Here is a 21,531-nt window from a genome sequence, read left to right as displayed (position 1 = left end):
ATACAGTCTAATATTTTTACTCTTCTTTTTAAAGGAGGATATTCTGTTTACTGTGAAGAGTCTATAATAAGTGGTATACCTCTTCACCCTCTGCTGTAGACTCTTTTAGATCTCTCTTCATTACAACCTACGTATATAGGGAGCCTGAATTTTTCCCTTTCAGTTATGCCTGTGTAAATCCAAGGTAGCAACAATGAAGTAAACAGATTTACGCCCGTGTAATGCCAATGTGATGGAAAATTGGGCCTCCTCCCTTCCATCTGCTCTTTGTATCTGTAGAGCTGCTGTAGACATTTGATTTGGGATTTTAAATCACTGTGTTCAGCCCAGCCCACTTTTCCTCATCTCCGAGTTTTGGGGGCCAGAGCAAGTAGCTATTTAGGTTTAGGATGAAGTAACCATTGAGTCTCACCAGTAGATGCTGGATCAGTATCTGAGCTGCTGTAAGAAAGCCCAGTGATTTTTTTTTTAATTTATTTTTAACAGTTTTGCCTGGTAACAATGGTTCTTGTTACATTTTGATGAGTGTAATGTTTTATCTCATCAGTATAAGTAGATTTACATAGTTTGCTGCTTTCAAGCAGATTAACTGGGTGTAACTGCTCATGAGGAATCTAACTCTGATTCAGTGTTTGGCCTTGTTTAGAGACTGACATACAATGCTGTTGATTAATCCTTTCATGTAGCTCTGTTCACAGCAATTTCTATGTCATAGACAGGGTTTTCTTGGAGTTTGAAGATAAAACTGGCATTTAGAAAACGTTAAAATGAAGCAAACCATTGCTAGTCTCAGGGTATGTCTACACTACCCGCCGGATCGGCAGGATCGATCTATCGGGGATCGATGTATCGCATCTCATCTAGATCGATTCCCCGAACACGCTCCCCGTCAACTCCGGAACTCCACCAGGGTGAGAGGCGGAAGCGGAGTCGATGGGGGAGCAGCGGGGTCATCGATCCCGCGCCCCAAGGACGCGAAGTAAGTCGATCTAAGATGTGTCGACTTCAGCTACGCTATTCTCGTAGATCCATTCTCTCTCTCTTTCTCCCCCCTGCCACGTGTAGACCAGGCCTCAGGTAAAAAATGTTTAACTTTCAGGATGATGGGTTTAAAGTATCAAGATGCTATACCTGTAATCCTATATACCATTTGACAGCTCCGTGGGTTTTTTTTCTCCTCTTGCTTCAGTTTTCTTTTTTATAAACGTGTATGTCAAGTGACCTCATTAATTTATGGGATCAAGGAGTATAACTGGCATGGTCAGAATTTAAAGCATGAAACTCTGTAGAAAAATCTAAGAAATAATTCTTGCACAGTACTGTTCTATGAATGTGCATGTATGGGGGAGGGATTGGAGAAAGAGACCAAATACACTTTTAGTTTATAACTGTTAGTTTGCTGTATTATGATTAAATAGTTTTTTCAAATTGGTAAGACTTGTATTATTTTATTCCTTGCATTGACCTGATCAGTTGCATATGAAATATGTTTGACATTAATGACCTTACATGGACTTAACCAGACTCTCAGCTTTTCTATTAAACATCAGTGTAGAGAAATCTCACATTTATTATTTTTTTGTAATGTCTTATAAAGATGTTTGTATAGCACTGAGCAAATCTGATCTCTCAAGCATAAACAATCAGTGAGTTTCTATAGGTATAGTACAAACCTGAATGAAAGAAAATAAAAGGAAGCACCCTAACCAGTCAGATACGACATTATAGATTAGAAAAAGTGATTATGTTTTCTGTATTTTGAAATATTTGAAATTGCTGTTTAAGATTTCTTACAGGTTGATGGATTATCCTTTTGTCTATTTGTTTGAATGCTTAATTGTTTTAAAGTGTGTGTATATGTATATTGTGTGTGTATGTATAAAATATATTTCTTTAATGGGAGAAGACAGAAGTGTATGTTTTGTCTTGAACGTCTGCTGTTTCTTTTTTGAAACTTTCAACTCTGAAGAATGCTTGACTTAACACATTTCAGAAAATGTAGTAAACTTTAAACCAGGATTACTCAGTGGGTGGGGGGAACCTTTTCCAGAGGCTTGACAGGGTTTATAATACATCACCACAGAACTAAAGTCAAGTAAATAAAATCCTCAGAAGGTGATTAAAATACGTTCTCACAGGAGTTGGTGAAAATGGTAGCTGTTGCTAATACATCTCTTTTGTACTGGTGAGTGCATTTTTCACAGCTCTAAAGATTCTATTATTGGTCTAGATTTGTTTTGAGAAACAGGATAAAACAAAAGTTATAAAAGGTCATGGGGACTAGGAACTCTGTACTAGCATTCCTTCAGAGCTCACTGTCTTCAACTTCTTATGAAAGTTTTTAGTGGTCTGTAAAGCCGATGCTTTTATTTTATAATGAGAGCTGCTTAGGGGAAAATGTTATGTCTTAAAATTTTTATGCCAAATTAAATATTTTCCAAAAAATGTAATATTTTCATTCTTGGTGAACTGTTAGTCAAAAAGGATTTCTAGAAAGCCAAAATAACCACATTAAATTCTGCCTGTTCTAGCTTGTTGAAGTAGTTGTTACATACTTTGCATAAGTTTCACAGTTGCAGTACACTGTGGTAATTATAACAGCGCCCTGCAGAAGCCACTGTATTTAGAGTTTCCTGATGCAACAGGAAAGGGAACGGATGAGTTACAAATAGAGAGAGGAGAAGAGTCGGGGGGAGAGCCATGTGTTAGCTAGGCAGAGAACTTAAACTAGCACTGTTTTTAACTCAAATCTTAGGGCTTATCTACACACAACTTGCACGTGTTTCACTACATTGTTTCTAGTAGATTTTACTTTAAACCAGTGTAAACTCCTGTGTGGTTGCTCTTAGAAGCCAATTTTTAAATTGGTTTATTGATTTAGCTTGTGCCACTAACTTAAGCTAAAATAACATAAACCAGGTTTCAATCAGTTTGTGTGTCTGTACAGGAGTTTTCACTGGTTAACTCCATGGATTTAACACTACTTTACACCGAGTTGCACTGGTTTAATTAAAGTATAGGCCTATAAAAAAAGCAGTATTTTTTCATTTGTTTTATGTAGTGACCTGGGGAGCAGCTTCAAATATTCCACAGTTTGATGTTCTACTTACTATGGGATTATGGATGTTTAATACAAGGTAAAAAGCTTAGGGGGAAATAAAGTCAGGCATTACTTCGATGCAAAGTCTGAAATGTTAATAGAACAAATGCCAAAAGTATGGTCTCCCCAGCTCTCTCTCTCTCTCTCTCTCTCTCTTTATTGCCCTCAACACGGATAGAATGCTCAATTTTGCAAGGTGCTCTTGCTGCAGTCAATGAGAGCTGAGGGTGGTTGGTCCAATTGCAGGAGGCTTTCAGATTCTTTATGAATTCATATAGAAAGTGTGCAGTAGGGTAGATTTTTTTTTTTTTTTTAGTTCTTCTTCCAGTTAAGTCCCTATGGACTCTCTATTTCAGGTGCACAGGCATCTCTCTAACCCTTGATTGATAGTGGAAAAAATCTCCAATGCCTCTTTGGCCTATACCCAGGGCCGGCTTTAGGACGTGCAGAGCCCAATTAGAAAGAGCTGCTGCCGAAATGCCGCCAAAGAAAGCAGCAGCGATTGAGCTGCCACCGAAGATAGCGGCGGCAATTTGGTGGCAGCTCAATCGGTTGCTGCTGTTTCCGGTGGCACTTCGGCGGAGGGTGCGGGGCCTTCTTAGGCAGGGCCCAATTCCTGGGAATTGGGGGGATCGCCCTAAAGCCGGCCCTGCCTATGCCTCCTCATGCTGGATGCTGAGTCTGTATAGGGATGCACAGGTGAACTGCATTCAGTTCCTTCTCTACTGCCTCAGCCTGAGATGAATCTCTAGCATGCCCACCTTAAGTGTGCCTCCTCTCTTTCATGTTCTTTTTATAGTTGTTTGTTTTGTTAGTATCATTAGTTGTTTTTAGTACAGACTGACTATACTGGTGGTTCGGGTTCTGTAGTTTCTCTTTTAAGACTTCTCTTTTAAGAATTCTGAAAAACCTCGCCCCGATCAGATTTTGGAAGGCACTTCAGATTCTTAAATCTTGGGTTGAGTGTAGTAGCTATCTTCAGAAATCTCACATTGGTACCTTCTTTGCATTTTCTCAGATCTGCAGTGAAAGGGTTCTTAAAATGAATGTGTGGTGGGTCATCATCCAAGACTGCTATAACATGAAATATATGGATCTATAAGATCTACAGCCTCTACCTCTTGGCTCAGTACCGTTGAGTCAAAGGACTCCTCCACTGATACCAATGGAGCTGGAAAGCCCCAGAGGTTGAGGGAGAGACATAGCTCTGATAGGGCTTCGGTACCCTCTATCAGGGGCAAGAAGGGTAAGCGACCCTTTCTAGTACCAGCAGGCTCAATCCTCACTCTGCACCTACCAATTTGATACCCTCAGTACAGAGCAAGCAGTAGTGCCAGACACCATCACGGGGCGGTGTGGGGGAGGAGGGAGGGGGGGATTTACATCGTCACATCTGCCATTGATGGTATTATCAGCTTCAGCTACTGCATTTCTGCTACCGTGTCAGTACCAATTCCCTACTCAGTACCGTAAGAGTGTTGATACACAAGGAACCTGTCCATATCAGATGAGCCTGAATCCCTGCTCCTCATGGGTATGAAGCGTCTCTTGGTACCAAGACCTCAGTTTCCAGCCTGCTACTGTCCCCCATTCTGCAGGACTCTTCATCCTTTTCTCTGGGAGCTCTTCCACTGGATGAGGATGATGAAGGGGACTTCCAATCAGTCTTTTCTATTTCAGTCCAGGGTTCCCCAACATGTGCTGTCAGGAACCCATTCGTTGACAGTTACAGAAAAGATAATGACCATCATCAAGGATGGTAGAACCAACCCTGCATGCCACCTCCTCTCCTGTATGCCTCTTCCCTCCTCCCCTCACAGCCATACTGGGATCCTTTGGCTGCTTACCAACAGCAATTCTCCAGACCACTGGTACCATCTCAGAGGGACACTAGGGTTTTTCAGTCCTCTCCTCCACAATCAGCTGCCTCAGAAAAAAGCAGTTGTGCCTCCACCACCTTCCGTGGCCAACAATTTTCAGCAAGTGCAAGACCTCATAAAGAGGATAGCTGTCACTCTCTTCAAATTCTACTGGAAGAGGTCAGGGATTCACAACATGAGATGTTGGCTGTCCTACAGTCAACAACACACTTAAGGGTGGCATATCCATCAGCAAGGCAATCCTGGATCCAGGTAAAACTGTGTGGCAAACACCTGCTACTATTCCATCAGTGTGCAAAGGGGTAGATTTAAAAAGTATTACATTTCCCCCTAAGGACTCTGATTTCTTGTTTTCCCACCTTCCACCTAATTCTGCAGTGCACGATTGCAAATTATCAGGCGGTAATGGCCAAATTCAGTTTCACAAAGTAGAATAGATTGACAGCCTTTATTGAACATGTGGCACAGGAACAGAGGGGGCAATTCCAATCCATCATTTCAGAGGGCTAATTATTGGCCAGGATGGCTCTTCAGGCATCCGTGGATGCTGCAGACACTGCCGCCAGGTCCATTTCCCTGGCAGTAGTTATGCCCAGGACATCATAGCTCCATCTCCCGGAGTTTCTGAGAGCAGTACAGAATGCCATTGAGGACCTCCCATTCGACAATTGTAGCCTTTTCTCAGAGACCACTTCTCCTTCTGGAGAAACTGCTTAGAAATCACCTGAAGTGGACAACCCACAGGGACACTACTCAGAGAAGTAGAGGAGTTACTCACCATGTGCAGTAACTGCAGTTCTTCAAGGTGTGTCCCCCTATGGGTGCTCCACAACCCACCCTCCTTTCCCTCTGCTTTGGACTACTCTCTGTGGAGACATTCAGCTGGAGAAGGAACTGAGGGCAGTTCGCTCGTACATCATGTATGGGTCGAACGGGCACTGCTAGTAGAAAAATCTCTGATACAGGGCTCGAGTTGCATGTGCGCCTGAGATGGCGCACACATAGGGGGACACATCTTGAAGAACTGCAGTTACTGCACAAACTGAGTAACCTCTTCTTGCTGTGGAGTACACTCTTTCAAAGTTCCTGACCTTGTGTGATCTCAGTTCTAATGTAGCCCTTTATTAACATCATTGTTGCTTTTATAAAGATATACACTATATATAATGTATATTTCAGTACTAATGTATGTTTTTGAAATGCACTCATTTTATTTGAGTATTTGAGCCTGTAAAATGGGTTGGAATGCTTTGAAGATATTCCATTCAGCCAACTATGCCCCAGCTCTCCCTCCCTCCTTCCCCTCCCCCCCCAAAATTTGGGGGTGAGGGGATGACACCTCCCATCTAGAATAACCCAGAATTATTAGCTATACAAAGACTCTCCCCACCCCCCCGAAAGTTTTAAATCACTGAAATTAATGGTTCAGCGTCCAAGTGTAATCACAGCCATAAATATATATGTATGCATTGTTGCAAGAATAAATTAGTCATAAAGCTTCATGTGCACAGTTCAGAATCCAAGTGACTAAATTCAGTGTTCAAATACTGCCTGCCGTACATACGGAGTAGTCTCATTGACGTCCAGGGGAATACTCGTGATAGTAAAGTAATTGGGATTTGCCCCCAAATTAGGATAATGGTTGTTTATAATAAATCTGTTCCAGTAAGAAACTGGACTGGTGACACCAGTGCCCAAGTCTGTAGTTTGCTTATTCAGTTAAAGGAGAAAGTATGTTTCTTTCAGCAGGAGTCCTATTTCTGTCTAGTAAGCAAAAGTTTTGTGTATGAAATATACTTAATTCAGTCACAAATTATTGGTCTTAATGCAGGACTTACAGGCTCTAGGATTTCACCTACTATTATGCAAGAGGTCTAACTATGTGATCACAAAGGCATTAAAACTTATGAACCTATATGTTTCATTAACTCCTTTTCCCCCTTGATGTCGCCTTTCCAAATATTGAATGAGCCCAATATTACGTAGCTTATGAAACCAACGAAATCAGAGATACTCAAACTCACAGTTTATCCTCTTATGGATCCGTCCCCTAATCTTTCAATTTCAAGCTAATATGGCTCCATAATCATTTACTTATTTGGGATGCACTTGTAAATCATTATTAGAGTTGGTTATAAACATTAAGCATTCAACAGTTACACAGGTTGACATATTGAAAAGATAGGATTATTGCTATAGGAAAATGAAGTTGAGCAGTTCTTATCTAGTATTCCACGACCAAGTTTAGAGTTTACATACATTGGAAGTGACTATAATAATGTGACAACAGCTGAGTGAATAATTGTCATTTAGCATCTATCCACTCATGGAATATCTGCAAGCAGATCTCCTTTACTATATTTGACAAATACATTCTTGAATTTTCCTCTACAGTCCAGGGTCCCATCAATGATTTCCTGCCCTGTTTAGGGACAGGATTTCTAAGCAGTGCTGATGTATCAAGGAACAGAGCACCACAGGTAAAAATACAGCTGAGGCAGGCTCAGTGGCCACTTGGAGCAGTTTTAGTTTTTTTGCATGTGTTTGACAGGAGACTGGTGCCAAGGCAGGGAGGGAGAAGTAGAGATGGAGTGAAGTGTACTCCCACCCCACAACAGAACACTGTTTTAGGCAGGTGGTGGGCTCATGTGCACCAGCTGTGATGCCAGCAGTAGTGCTAGTATCCTGGCCAACTGCCTGCACATGTGTTAGTACAGTGGTTGCTGTTGTGGCACTCTGTGATTATAGAGGAGCTGTATAATAACTGTATTCTAGTATCAGTATTTAGCACTAATAGGACCAAACCCACATCTAGTGTAAATCAGTATAGCTCCATTAACTTAAGTAGAGCTACATCAGTTTACACCAACTGAGGATCTTGACCCTCTAGTGCTTTATGTACATTAAATAATACTTAGAAAGGTTTTCAGATCTAAGTTTGTTGTTTTTCTCCTTTTGACATAGACATTGCTCAGCAATGGCAATGAAAATGATTGATTGTACTATCACACATCCATCCCTGCAGCATTTTGGGTGCTACTTAAGCATGCACTGAAGAGCAGTGTCCTGCTCTTGTTGAACGTTCATAATTTTATTTCAAATCCAGATTTGTTCATGTGAAGGATATGTTAATAATTCTGGACTAAGTGTATGCCAACACTTTAGTTTTAAGACAAGGCAGTTTCAGTTATTTTGAGCTCCAAACATCTGAACAATGTTCCTAATAACTTTAAACCATTTTATACTCCGATAACTAAAAAAGTCTATTTCATCATCACTGCTTTAAAAAAAATATATATATATATATATATATATATCTGGGCTCAGGCAAAAAATGAAGTTTCAGCCCCAAAGGCAAATTGTTGGGAATAAGTTAAGGCAGTGGTTCTCAACCTTTCTGGACGACTGTGCCCCTTTCAGGAGTCTGACTTATGCTGACTACCCCCAGTTTCACCTCACTTAAAAACTACCTGCTTATAGAATCAGACATAAAAATACAAAAGTGTCACAGCCACACTATTACTGAAAAATTGCTTACTTTCTAATTTTAGCATATAATTATAAAATCTATCCCTTGGAATATAGGTATTGTACTTGCATTTCAATGTGAGACTGAGCCTGTTTTGCACTTATGACCGTTGTCTGAAGCCTGAGCTCTGCCTCCTGGGGCTGAAACATGTAACTTAGCTTCAGCTATGGCATGGGGCAGTTACCCTGCTTACCACCTCCTAATGCCAGCCCTCCATTTGAAAACCCCATAAACCCGTCCCATGACCATCCTTGAGGCTGCAAACACCGGGTTGAGAAACACTGATCTAGATGAATTGGTTACCCCCTGGAAGACCTCTGAGTATATGTACCACCGGATGAGACATACTGCGTTAGGGGTTTAGAATGCATGTGCCACCTCTACTATCACTAAGTAATTGCCTTAACTTCTGATTTCAAGGATAACAGGAAGTGTAGAGTGAAACACAATTGTAATATGACAGTGAGAACTTCAGAATGGAAGATGTCACTTATAAAGGAAATTATTCTGATGTTAGTTGATTCTGATAAGGGTCAAGCTCTTGCTAAAAATACCTCCACATATAATCATTTTTTTGATGTGGATTTACAAGTACTATTTTTAAACAAATGTTTTTTAAATTCAAATTTAATCTTTTCCCTGTGTTGCAGCTTTATTTTTATGCTATTTTTTTCAAACAAGTCAATGTTGCCACATGTGGTACTTTCATGGGTTCATGTATGTTGATATGTTCATGCCCTGTGTGCATTTTTCCCTTCCACTCATGATGATCAGCCACAGGAAAAACATTTGGTACAATTCAACTGTGGGTCTGTTTGGGAGACATGAATATCAAATGTATTTGCTACCTTTAAATTAGTGTATACATGTCAGTTTAAAGTCTGTTTCCTATAATGAGCTTGATTTTTAAGGTCACTAAGAATCTTTTGCACTGTTATGTCCCTAATATGGGTCTGATTCTAAGATTGCCAAGAATCCTTTGTGCCACTCTAGCTGCATAAAGGGGACATAAAGCTGGCTTAACAGGCCAGGTTGGGGTTCCCTCAGCATGCCTATGCTGGCTCTGTGCCACCCCACTTTGAAGCTGCTGGAGTAAGGTGCTCAGCTGGAGAAAAGGCGCCAAGTGATTTTCTGCTACTAGAATGGCCATTGACAGTAGGGTGAAAATTGCACTAGAGGCTTAATCAGATCTCTGGTGGCCCTAGGATCGAGGGGCCTAATGGTGATGTAAAGTCATCTTTGTTTCCCGCCTTGGGGCATGCACTAAGCACAGTTTGGCCAGACCTCAGAATGTGGCCAACTGTATTAACACTTTTTGACATTACAACAGCCCTTGTACCAGACCCAGGAACTGTTAACTCCTGATGTTCGAAGCCTAAAGCTCCTGTCTGATCCCTCTTCCCCTACAAGTCCACTTTCCATCCCACAACCTTGTCAGGATCTGATTTTTTTTCTCAATATCCTTTGCCCAGGACATTGCAACAACTCCAGCTCCATCTTCAAAACCTCCTTGGACCTAGACTTAAGTTCATCCCTATTGCACTAGTTTAAACCTATTGGGGAGCCCCACCAGCAGTTACAGGAGGGGTGTCATCTTTGGTGCATTAGTAGAGTCCTCTGGACAACCACACTGTGACAACCAGTGCTTTTTAACTTGTTCTAGGTGTAGAGCTTGGCAAGCGTAAAACTAGTCCAGGAATGTTCTTTTGCTTTGGTTCTGTTCGTAAAATATTGTTGGTTTTTATGTCCATTTTAGGTGAGTGTATCCCCCTGTGTTTTGCATTGAGTAAAAGCTGGTATATTACATTTTATATTGGTGACTTTAGAAAGTTTGTCATTGTGCTTAATACATTCTGCAGTCTACACTGGTGACTTGAAGATGTGAAAATTACCAAAAGGTTTTAAAAGGTTGTGCACATGCAGATTGGTTGCATTTCACAGTATCCTTACCACTTCTATAATGATTTCAGTAAATTATCTTGATGAATGGAAATGCTGCTTCAAAACTGTGGACCCCGACCATCAATTGTATTCTTACTGATGTAGTGCAAGGGAGAGTAAGCCCCCCGACTATGCTTTGCCATAACATATCTCATCTTTTCAGCTGGTGGTCACTAATGACTTGATTTTTCAAAAGTGCTGAGAACCCACAAATTCTGTTGAAGTCAGTTGGAGCTGTAGATGCTTAGCAGCTTTGAATATCAGACCATAAGGGTTTTTGCTGATATCAGGAGCCTTACTGCTCTGGTGGGCCACTCTAGGTAGTCATATACCAATGTCCTTGAGCTAACTAACATTAAATAAAAATAAAGCCACCTTCTGATCCAACAGCTATTGGATTTAACAGGAATTTGGGTAGGTTACCATTCTACCAGGACATGAATCAGGCTGTGAATTCAAGACTGTCATGTAGATGTGGAAATAAAGAACGCTGGTCACCTGACCTGCACATAAAAATGGTGGTACCAGCCACAAATATGGGATCTGTTTATTGGAAGTAGGACTTGCTGATACTTAAAGGGAAACTCTCAACATATAGTATACATTTTTTTTTAAATACTGTTTAAAGTAGTTTCAGGTATTACACCTGCCCCTATATCCCCCTACCAGTTTTGTTTTACAGTCACATTTTCCTGTTTTTAAAAATGTTTTGTCTCTCCCCTGTCATTCTTACGAAGAGAAATTGACTGGCTACACAGAGTGTTTCAGTGATTAGGTACACAAAATGCTGCCAAATGCACAAAGCAAACAAAGTGGAAAAATTAAAAGAATACGTTCTCTTATAACCTCTTTCAGTTCCAGAAATCTTGGGAGTTACAAATACCAGTGGGTATTAGACCTTTTCAGACAAAAATATGTGGGATTTTTAATTCCTATTTTTTAAATTGACTATCCCTTTCATAGAAATCTTTGTAAGACCATTTAATTTATCATTTTCTTCACCCTTTTATAATTGTTTTCAGGAAAATGTGTTATTGTTCAGTGTAACCTAAAGTATCCCCTTCCCCCATCCCGAATCCAGGAGTTTCAATGCAGAAGGGGTTACTGTAACATCTTACAAGTGAATACCGTAACTTCAGTAGAGGATTGAGCAGCTATGATAGATAGATCTCAAAAAAGCAAAGATGTTGTCCTCATGCACATATTCCTTATTAAAAAGGGAAAGCAACCCAGAGAAGCACACTCTTCCTATTCCTCATTGCTATCTAGCCAGATTTCCCGGCCTAGACATTAGGGAATTGCACTTCTAAATCATGTTCTCTCCTTTGAAACTACGGAGATAAGTTCTCTTGTCTCTCCCACCTCTAGGCTTAAACAGAATTCACTTTGGCTGTCCTTCTGAGGTATACTAAACAATGTATTGTGTTCAGTGAGAGCACTTTTGTAAGACCTTGTCTGCACTAGAGCAAATTCCTTGTATAGACTGCTAGCTTGATTTGCACCTGTGCAACTTACATCTGCATAAGCTGCAAGTCATTGTTTACTCTGATGCCATACATCTATACTAAGGGTTTGCATTGGTGCAGCTACCCCAGTGCCAAAAGCCCCCCTATAGACCAGCACACAGCCTGTCAGGGTAATTCACTGGCAGGCCGCAAGACAGTTTGTTTACACTGACCAATCACAGGCATGGCCACCTGCAGCTCCCAGTGGCCGCAGTTTGCCTTTCCCAGCCAATAGGAGCTGTGGGAATTGGTGCGGGCTGCAGGGACATGATGGGAGCTGCGAACAGCCGTCCCTGCGGACGGTCAGTGTAAACAAACTGTCTCTCAGCCCGCCAGCGGATTACGCTGATGGGCTGCAGGTTGCCCACCACTGTTATAGACAATGAGTACATTTTTTTTCAAGAGCACCGAAGTCCGATTTTTAAAAGTAACTTAGATGCTTACGCTCCTAAGTCCCATTGTCTTGCAATAAGACTTAGGTTCCAAGTGCCTGAGTCAGTTTTGAAAAATGGGACTTAGGTTTCTAAGGCACTTAGGAACTTTTGAAAATTTTACCCATGGCCTTATTTACAGTGCATACAGTCACAACGAAATCGAGAAATTAGTAGGTAAGTCAAAGCGGGACTTATTCCTCAGTCTTTTGTATAGAAGCTAACTCACATGTTGTTGCTGTCTTGCAAATTTGTATTCATTTTAATACACTTCTGAAGCTTAACTAGCCTTTTCCAAGCCATAGGTATTGTACATTACTGATATTTGCCAAAAGCACCAGGATCATGTTTTCAACTAGTATAAATCCGCACCAGTCAAGTAAATGGCGCTAGGCTGGTTTGCACCAAATGAGAATCTAGTCCTTAAGTAGGAAGCTTCAGGGCATTCTGCGAGGTCAGTTCCACATCCCTAACTCTCTCCCTTTTTCCCCCCTCCCCATTCCAAAATGGAAACCAGCAAATGTTACATGGTGTTATAATAATATTCAGAGGCTTATATTCTATTTGTCTCTCTTCAGTTTGTCTCTCTTCCTGTAGGGGAAATCTGCTTTCCTGGATGCTATGTTCTCCTTCACATGGAGAACTGCAAACTCGGTATCACTAAAGTTCAGTCTGACCTACAGCAAAAATGACCCTTTTTCGATGGGAGCAAGCTGTATACCTTATCTTCCTTGCATTTTAAAATATTTACCAGGAGAGTACATTTACTGTACTCTGACTGCCATACCTGGGGTTTATTCTCTATTGTCTGTCACCCTGTGTAGTCATTTACACGTGTGAAAAACAGATGTAAAACTGATTTGACAGTATTGTATACCTATTTTGTGCTCACTGTGTATGGATGTAAATGACTACACAAGATGAAAGATAATGGAGAATCAGATCTATGAAGTGTATTTAAACTACACCACTAGTGGTGGTTTTTGTTTGTTTGTTTGTTTTTAAATCTTAACAACCTTAAACAAATGTGGTTTGGTTTTTAAATTGTTAGAGAAAAGTCTAGCAATTTGAGTTCTTTAATCCATCCTTAAAGAGCTGCTGATTGTTTATGGAAAACATTCTTGAAACAGCCCCATTTAGTTCTGTATACTTATAACAATTTGGAAAGGAGATGCATAGAAGGATCAGGGATATGCAGTACCAGCATATAGTTTTCAAATATGGCTGGCTGGTCTCTTCTGATGATATCAGACATACACCTGCTCCCAATGATGCACAGCTGGGGCCTGGTCTCTCAAATGTCTGCACCCATTATATGAGATGGATGATTGGGGGAGTATATGGTATGGAAAAGGGTGGTAAGTGTGAAGGGGCTGAAGGAGAAAATAGTGACACATTTGAAGTTCAATCCATCCCTTTCTATTGAAGGCCCAAACTACCATTTCAACAGCAGTTTGTTGCTCTTTCATCCACTTTTATCTCTTTTTCAAGTGTAAAGGCTAAGCTGGAAGCTATTTGCTATTACAAAATAGTTTTCATAGAAGAAAGTGAATTGAATTTACTCCTGGGACACAAACTACAGTTGCTTGGCCAGCTGAGCTTCTGGGAAAAGGGAGTTAGGAGAAGGGGTCTGACTAAATAAATAGTTTAGGTCCTTACAAAGAGAAGAGTATTGGTAAAATTAATATCTGTCTATCTACCTACTTACTCAAAGCTGTACCGAAATTCCATGTATAGCCTTTTCCCTACTACTTTCTCTTAGTGAGGAGCTACTTTTCATGGTGGAAGCATAGGTATACGTAAACATTAATCAAAACAGTTCTTAAAAAAAAAAAAAAATGAACAAGCCAAACTTTGCTAGCAATTATGCACTCCTGGGTATGCATTAGTAGGCTACTGGTGCACTTCGCAGGTAGATGAATTTGAGCCAGGCACCAGTAGCCTCCTAATAAAATAATGCACATCCTGTAGTGACTTATTCCTATAATAAATGGTAGCAGTTGTATTTTTATCATGTTGCATAATACAGAGGCAAATGAGTGCTTGTTGAAATTAAAAAGCAAGCAATTCAAAACTGATTATAGATCCTTTTGCTCAACATAATCTGCGCAATTTACTGCCACAGCAAAAGTATAACAAGGAAATATTTGTCCTTGCGTAGCTTCACAGTGAGAACCCCAGCGCATGATTCTCTATTGTCCGCATCTTGTGTGGTCATTCACTGTAGTGCAAGGTCATGTAAGATACTGCCATTCTGATTTGGTAGCATTGTGCACCCAGTTAGCTCCCCTTGCATGGGTGTAAATGACAGCATAAAGTGCAGAGCAACAGAGATTCAGGCTCTATGGTAGAGGGCCCCACACCAACCAGAGTAAGCCATACTGCTGCAAGCCTTGTGTTATGTTGGTGCACCATGTCTACAGAAGAGGAGTGGGCCTACAGCGATATGAATATCCCCAGGATAGACAGGCTCTGAGATTTCAAAATAGACTAGATGCCTCAACGAGGAATAGTATTTGCTATTATGCTAAACAGGATAAATTACAAAGCTGATCTGTACTTCAGTGTATAATCTAGCCTAGTGCTAAATAATATATATTCAGGTGAGGGCAAAAAGCACATCCCCTTCCTAACTTCCAACCTCTGTGATACAAACTCGCATAGCTAGGTTCTTTGTGTGATTTTCATGCTTTCCTCTGAAACACCCAACAGTTAGTTCCTCCTCCTCTTCCACAGAGGAATCGGTGCAGCTCTGTTAGGTGAAGATCAAGATTTGGGAGCCCAGTCACAGCCCAGTTGCACATAGGCTCCCACCGTGTTTCCGTACAGGGGGAAGGGGCAGGCCAGGCAAAAGCAGGAGTAGGGATGGTATATCCGCTGCTATACAATATATGGAGAGTTGATGCACCCATTGAACACACTGAGGATGGAGGTTGTAGCATCTGCAGAGGTTGCAGCAGTGACTTTAGAACAGCTCCATTGCCACTCAGTGGCTTGGGGTGAGGAAATGTTTCCCCTGCATGTCCCCCCCGCAGATGAGACCAGACTACTCACTCTTGATATGGGGTGATTCTGGCACCAGAACAGGGTGGACTATTAGGTGTCCCATTCGCCTCTTACAAATGGTAATAACTTTAAATACTCTGCTCACAAACATAGTAGTCAGCCAATATTTGACATTGCCTGTTAGCAGCTGTGCAGTAATTAGTCTCTAAGTCTTATTCAGCCTCTGAGGCTTGATCTACACTAAAACCTTATATTGGCCTAGCTATGTTGGTCAAGGATCTGAAAAAAACCAACCCCATACTCCTGACAGACACAGCTATGCCAACAAAATCCCCAGTGTAAACACAGCTAAGCTGCTGGAAGAGTGCTTCTGTCAGTGTAGCTAGGGAGGTGGTATTCCTATACAGATAAGAAAAGCTCCTACAGTAGGTATACACTGCATTTATGTGAAGGGGCCATGCCAACATAGCTATTCTTGTAAATGCTGGAAATAGCTAGAACCACGTGCTGTTGGGAAATATATCCAAAATTACACATAATGTAAAATAAGTGAATGGCGTAAGTACTGATTTTAGAGTGACTGTGACTTGCCATGTGTAAGATTGTATTTAGGAAGCTTAAATACAAAGCTGCATTTCAAGCAACAGAAAGCATATGGAATTAATGCTTAATTTGTAGACAGTATCCAAATGAGTTGTGTAGACAGACATCCATAGCAATGTGCCACCTCCTTTTAAACCATCATGTAATAATTATTTGTAGTGACTAAAGGCTTTGCTCAGGAATGAGGAAGGGGTGGGGGAGCTATGTGTTAGGTACAGGACACATACATAACAAAAAGTTGGTCCTTACTCAAAGAGATTACATTCTAATTTTAAGATTGGAGTGGTGTGTGCACACATAGTAACAGTGAGACAGTTATGCTAAGTGTAACAAGCAGCAGACACAGCAGAATTACAGTCACGTGCAATGTGTTCTTAATAGGACTTGATTCCCGTATACACAGACATGCACAAGTTCTTCAGTGTTTAAAAATATATATATATTTTTAATAAATAGAAAATGACATGCCGGCTCTCATGTCAGCCAGAAAACGCATCTGTGGTCTAACCCTGTGACAAACAATCTAGCAACAGTTTCAGTGCTACCAATTCTATGGAGTTTGCCAAAAAAGCAGATGCTTCTTCCGACAGATATCTTTCATGGCTTAACATTTTTGTCCTGTAATTACTGTCTAAAGGGAAGAGGGGAATGGCAGGATATTGCAAAATGTACAGGAACACAACATTTTAGTTTAAATAAAAAAAAATCCCAGTTGTTGAAAAAATACTTAATCTTGCATTTCATCTAATGATTAACATTTTTATAATTTGATTTTTAAATATTTTTAGTTTGTATTTTAACAGGATATAGAATTTGAAACAAATATAGCATTAATTGGTAAAATGTGTTTATTAGCAGCACCATGTGAGGGTATTTCAGAGCCCATTACACGCGATATTCAGTGCAAGTATCAAACAAGCTGAAATCAACATTTCTAGTGTTCATCAGTGTTCCCTGTGGAACCCCAGACTCTGTGGAGTTGGGGTAGGAAAGAGAGATTATTTACTAGAGCTATTCGGGAAGCATTTTTGATCTCTTGAAAACTTTAGATGAAAATGGAGAAAGGTTTCATTTTTTGTCAGAATTCATCTTTAAAAGTTTTCAGGTTTTCAACAGCTGAAAACCAAAGGGTTTTTTTTGGGGGGGGGGGGGAGGGAAAGGGGGAAGGAAGAGGTTTATTAAAAGGACTTTTGCTGCAGAAATTTTTGTTTTGACATAAAAGCCATTTTTCTTCTAAAAATAGTTTTTTTGGGGGAAAATTTACTACTCTACTATTTTATACTAGTACCATTATTCAAAATAAAAAGGCATTGGGCAGGTCTCTGAATAAATGTAAGTGAGTTTATGGTGTCTAAATCTCAGTACAGTGCTCTTATATCAAAAAGGTTCCCATAATCCTAAACGCTGTTTATTGGGATATGGGTCTTTTTGGCCTGTTGAGACATACATAGATGTGTAGCTGGGGCAAACAGCAGACTTCAAAGCAAAGTGATGCCTAGCACCCTGAGAAGGTAAGAGCAGAGTGTGGATTCATGCTGTACCTACTCAAGTGATACCATAGGTTAACTCATAGAAGCCTAATGCTGAAGCTTGCCGGTCAGTTGAATACCGGGGGTGCCTGTGTTTTTGCAGCCTCCAAATGAGATAGTTAATGCCCCCAATGAAAGCTGAGCTGCACTGTTTTCTTAAGATAACTTTGGTTGGTGTCTGTGTGGTTAGGGAGATCTGAAGTTTTGAAAACAGTATTTAATGGACATCTTAATGTCTGTCAGGAGAGCACGAGTTTCATAAAGGGTATTTCACAACAATAAGATACTTGCTGACTTGCAGAGAAGTGAAACTATAAGAAAATTCTGAATATGCCAGCTCTGATCTAGCTGGATGTTGTTTTTATGCATTGGAGTTTTGGATAATTTTCTATGAGGTAGAATAAATGCCTGAAACTGTATTTTATATAGGCTGATTTTTGTCATCTACATTCTGGGCTGATGCGCCAGAAGCACATACAAGGGAGTTGTGGAGGACAATCTCAGAGGATAAGCCAGAAGGGACCATTGTATCATTTTAGTCTGACCTCTTGCATATTGCAGGCCATGGGACTTCCCTGAAGTTCCTGTTAGAAGTAGAGCGTATCTTTCAGAAAAACACCCAATCTTTTATTTTAAAACTTCCAGTGATGGAGAACATTGTAATATTGCATTTCCTGATTTTAATTTACACCAACAAATGGAATACGTTCCCCAGCTGTTGTATAAAGTAAAGTTCATGCTTTATTATTTGCATTCAATATTGTGCTCCTAGCTTATAGCTCCTGTATAAACTTATTAATATTTAATTAAATAAAATTGTTCCAAAGAGCTTCTGTTTGGTTTTTGCTGTAATCACAGCTTGATTCCTTTTTGCCTGGGCTAAAACTTAGCAACTAGTGCTCCATATCTTCCTACTCAATGAAGGGTTGACCACAAAAGCATGCAGATATCATCTGTCCCAGCAGCTCACAGTTCCCAGCAGAAAGCTCTCATCTTCCTTCAGGCACTTGAGCTTCTTGACCTTCCCTGATTTTCCTCCTGATTAACTCCCCTAGATTACCTGTGGTAATGCTGCATTCACGGATCTCACCAAGAAGCCCACTTGAGGCTCTAGAGAGTAAAATGTGAATTACACTCAGAAAGTTAAATTTAGTTTAGTTTTAGATTTAAATTGCCCTGTCATGCCTCAGTTGCCTGGCTTGTGCAAGTTGCTGTTCTGATATAGACAGCAGAAACTTCAGAGCCTCCTCCAGGAAGTTGAGAGGCAGAGCTGAGAGGAAGAAAGGATGGGTGAGGAAAAGGCTGTCACCAGCCATGAGCAGGAGAGTTGTTGCGGGAAGTCACTGATAACTTGTGAAAAGGAGCAGGGGAATTAGCTCAGCTGTTTTTTCCTCTGCCTGCTCTCTTCTAGCGATAGCTTATATGCTTTAGTGTTGGTAGTCCTGGGTCCCAGAGACAAGAGGCAGGAGTGTGCGCCTCCACTGGCACTGATGGAAGAGCCAGTCAGTGAAGCTTTCAGAAACAGTGCTTGGAGAGAACAAGCAGATCCAAGAGTAAGGTCCTCAAGGGAAGAAAGGCTCATTCTTCTGCTTCCATTGAAACTTTAGAGATGCTTTCAAAGCAGCCCAACTGTGAATGGCTCCCTTTGCCTCTTGCTGCTTGCACTGCTCCCCACGCCTGGTTTAATAGTATTTAATAATGCAGAGCTTTTGTGTGATGATGTCCCCTGCATGGAAGGGACTTGCCTGCTCTCAGAATGGACTTGTTTCTGTTTCCAGCCTCTGGAGCATCAGTATCCTTGCCAGATGAGGAGAAAGGTCTGAACAAAGGAAATAATGGACTAGGCTTTGAATATCCATGGAGATTTCCAGACATACTGGTTTGCAGTGATCTCTTTGGCACTGTGAGTCGCCCAGATGTCAGGCCCATAGCCCTATGTGAAAGGGGAGAATGGAGTAAGTCAGAGAGACCTAGGAAGATGTGTAGGCCTCACATATAGAGCAGGTACCACTCTCCCCTCCACGGCAGGGTGCTTCCACTCCCCACAAGAGTTTAGGAGGTTGATAGGTTGTGGGTATGGAAGGGGCCAAGTAAGCCTGAGGACTTCCTCAACTGTGAGAGGATCCAGAGGATCCAGCTTCCTAAAACTCCTTCTATTGAGTTGGGTACTGGAAGCGCTTAGAAAGCAGCTGGTTTTCTGACTCTGTGTCGGAGAGCTGACAAACTGCAGGGAGGGCCAGAGAGCCTGCCTGAGGACAGAAGATGCAAACTGCAACAGCAGGTCCTTCTGTGTCATCCATTGGGTATTCTTTTCCTCAGTGGAAGTTGGACTCCAAAGACTTCCAGAAATCACCACCTTTGCTCAATCTGTCATACTGCATCAGAGAGGGTGGTTGAAAGATGGAAATTAATTAAAGGGAAGCCTGTGGGACTCTCCCAGAGAAATCCTCACTACAGACACCAGTTTGTTGGGATAAGGAGCACATTGGAATGCAATGGCCCGGGTTCAGTGTTTGCTGATAAAAAAGTGGAACAGTCAACTGTCTTCATCAGAGAGCAGTCAGACTAATTTCTCTTTATTTTTAGCACAGAACATGCATCCTATTTCCAACCTCCTCCTGTTAGCTCATTGATTGCTTTTGAGTAAAGGATAATAATTTAGTACTTCACTGGATAGGACATGTTCCATTTCCCTCAGTCCAAGGCATCTTTGTGCATGTGAAGCTTTACCTAAACTGTGGACCAAGGATTTCATCCTCCAGTTTAATAACATTACACCTGAAAGGTTCTGGATAGGTATCATTTAATTAGATTCACCCCACCCATCTGCATGCGCGCACACACACAGTTCAGTAATTTTGCATCAATACCAATTTGTATATTATATCAACCTACCTACCTTTCATCAGCCCGATATTTTAAGTGGATTAAGTGGTAGATACTTCATACGTAATTCCTTGACTATAACTAGCTGAATACCAACGACAAGATTCTCTAGAACCATCCAAGTGGCATTTTAGACTAAAACAGGCACCTTGTGTGTGCTGTAAGTAACTTACAATCTGTACTTCTATTAAACAACATAAAAAAGACTTTTATTTAAAATGTGATCTTCTCCCCCCCCCCTCCACCCCACATGGAGCATATCAATTAAACAGTAAAATATAATTAAATACGCGATATTCAACTCCATAAACATGCTTTTATAGTCTGAATTAAATTAGAGAGCTATAGATGGCTGGGACAGGAGTAGCATTCTGTGTCAACATGCGGGATATTCAGGTTCAAGTCCCCTTGTTTGAATTTCCCAGGGCAATTAGAGACAGGGAGTACTAAAGGGCAGTCTGCTGGACTCCTGGGTCAAAGGAATATCTTGAAGCACCAAACAGCAACCTTTCCCTTTGATTGTGAAAGGAGTCCACTTCTCCTTGTCTGAAATGATTATGGCTGTGACCCAAGTCCTCAAATACAGATGAGTTTATTTATAAATTTCTAATGAACCCATCACTGTAGTATCTAGTATATGAAATTAAAGAAATAATGGTTCAGTCCTAAAGACCATACACTCCCATCACTTTGTGCTGCTTTCTTATTCGGGATTACATATGGTTATAAGGTTGCTTAAAAGGACGAGGGAGAAAAATTCTTCTTGTTAACCTCTGAGAATGGGACAAGAAGCAATGGGCTTAACTTGCAGCAAGGGAGGTTTAGGTTGGACATTAGGAAAAACTTCTTAACTGTCTGGGTGGTTAAGCACTGCAGTACATTGCCTAGGGTGGTTGTGGAATCTCCCATCATTGGAGGTTTTTAAGAACAGGTTAGACAAACACCAGTCATAGATGGTCTAGATAATACTTAGTCCTGTCTTGAGTGCAGGGAACTGGACTAGAAGATCTCGAGGTCCCTTACGGTCCTACACTTTTATGATTCTCCGACTATTCCTGTTGTTTGTTTTTTATATCCAGAGGAAAAGCTGACAGGCAATTCTGCTGTTACAGAGGGACTGC

At 40.9% G+C, this 21,531-nt stretch overlaps 1 protein-coding gene across 3 annotated transcripts in view; it reads left to right on the top strand.

Moving 5' to 3' along the window:
• The window catches only part of RBMS1 (RNA binding motif single stranded interacting protein 1), a 198,684-nt gene that overhangs the window by 81,717 nt on the left and 95,436 nt on the right, over nt 1–21,531 (top strand). Inside the window, exon 1 of one of the 3 annotated variants that reach the window (XM_045032040.1) lies at nt 867–979. The exons of the other annotated variants lie outside the window; for them this stretch is intronic. The gene's annotated coding sequence lies outside the window, so the exon portion shown is untranslated. Of the gene's footprint in view, nt 1–866; nt 980–21,531 lie in introns of those variants that run through there. 3 annotated transcript variants of the gene reach the window in all.

Source organism: Mauremys mutica, chromosome 10 (assembly GCF_020497125.1).
Source record: "Mauremys mutica isolate MM-2020 ecotype Southern chromosome 10, ASM2049712v1, whole genome shotgun sequence".
NCBI lineage: Eukaryota > Metazoa > Chordata > Testudines > Geoemydidae > Mauremys > Mauremys mutica.
This window is presented reverse-complemented; position numbering and strand designations above follow the sequence as displayed.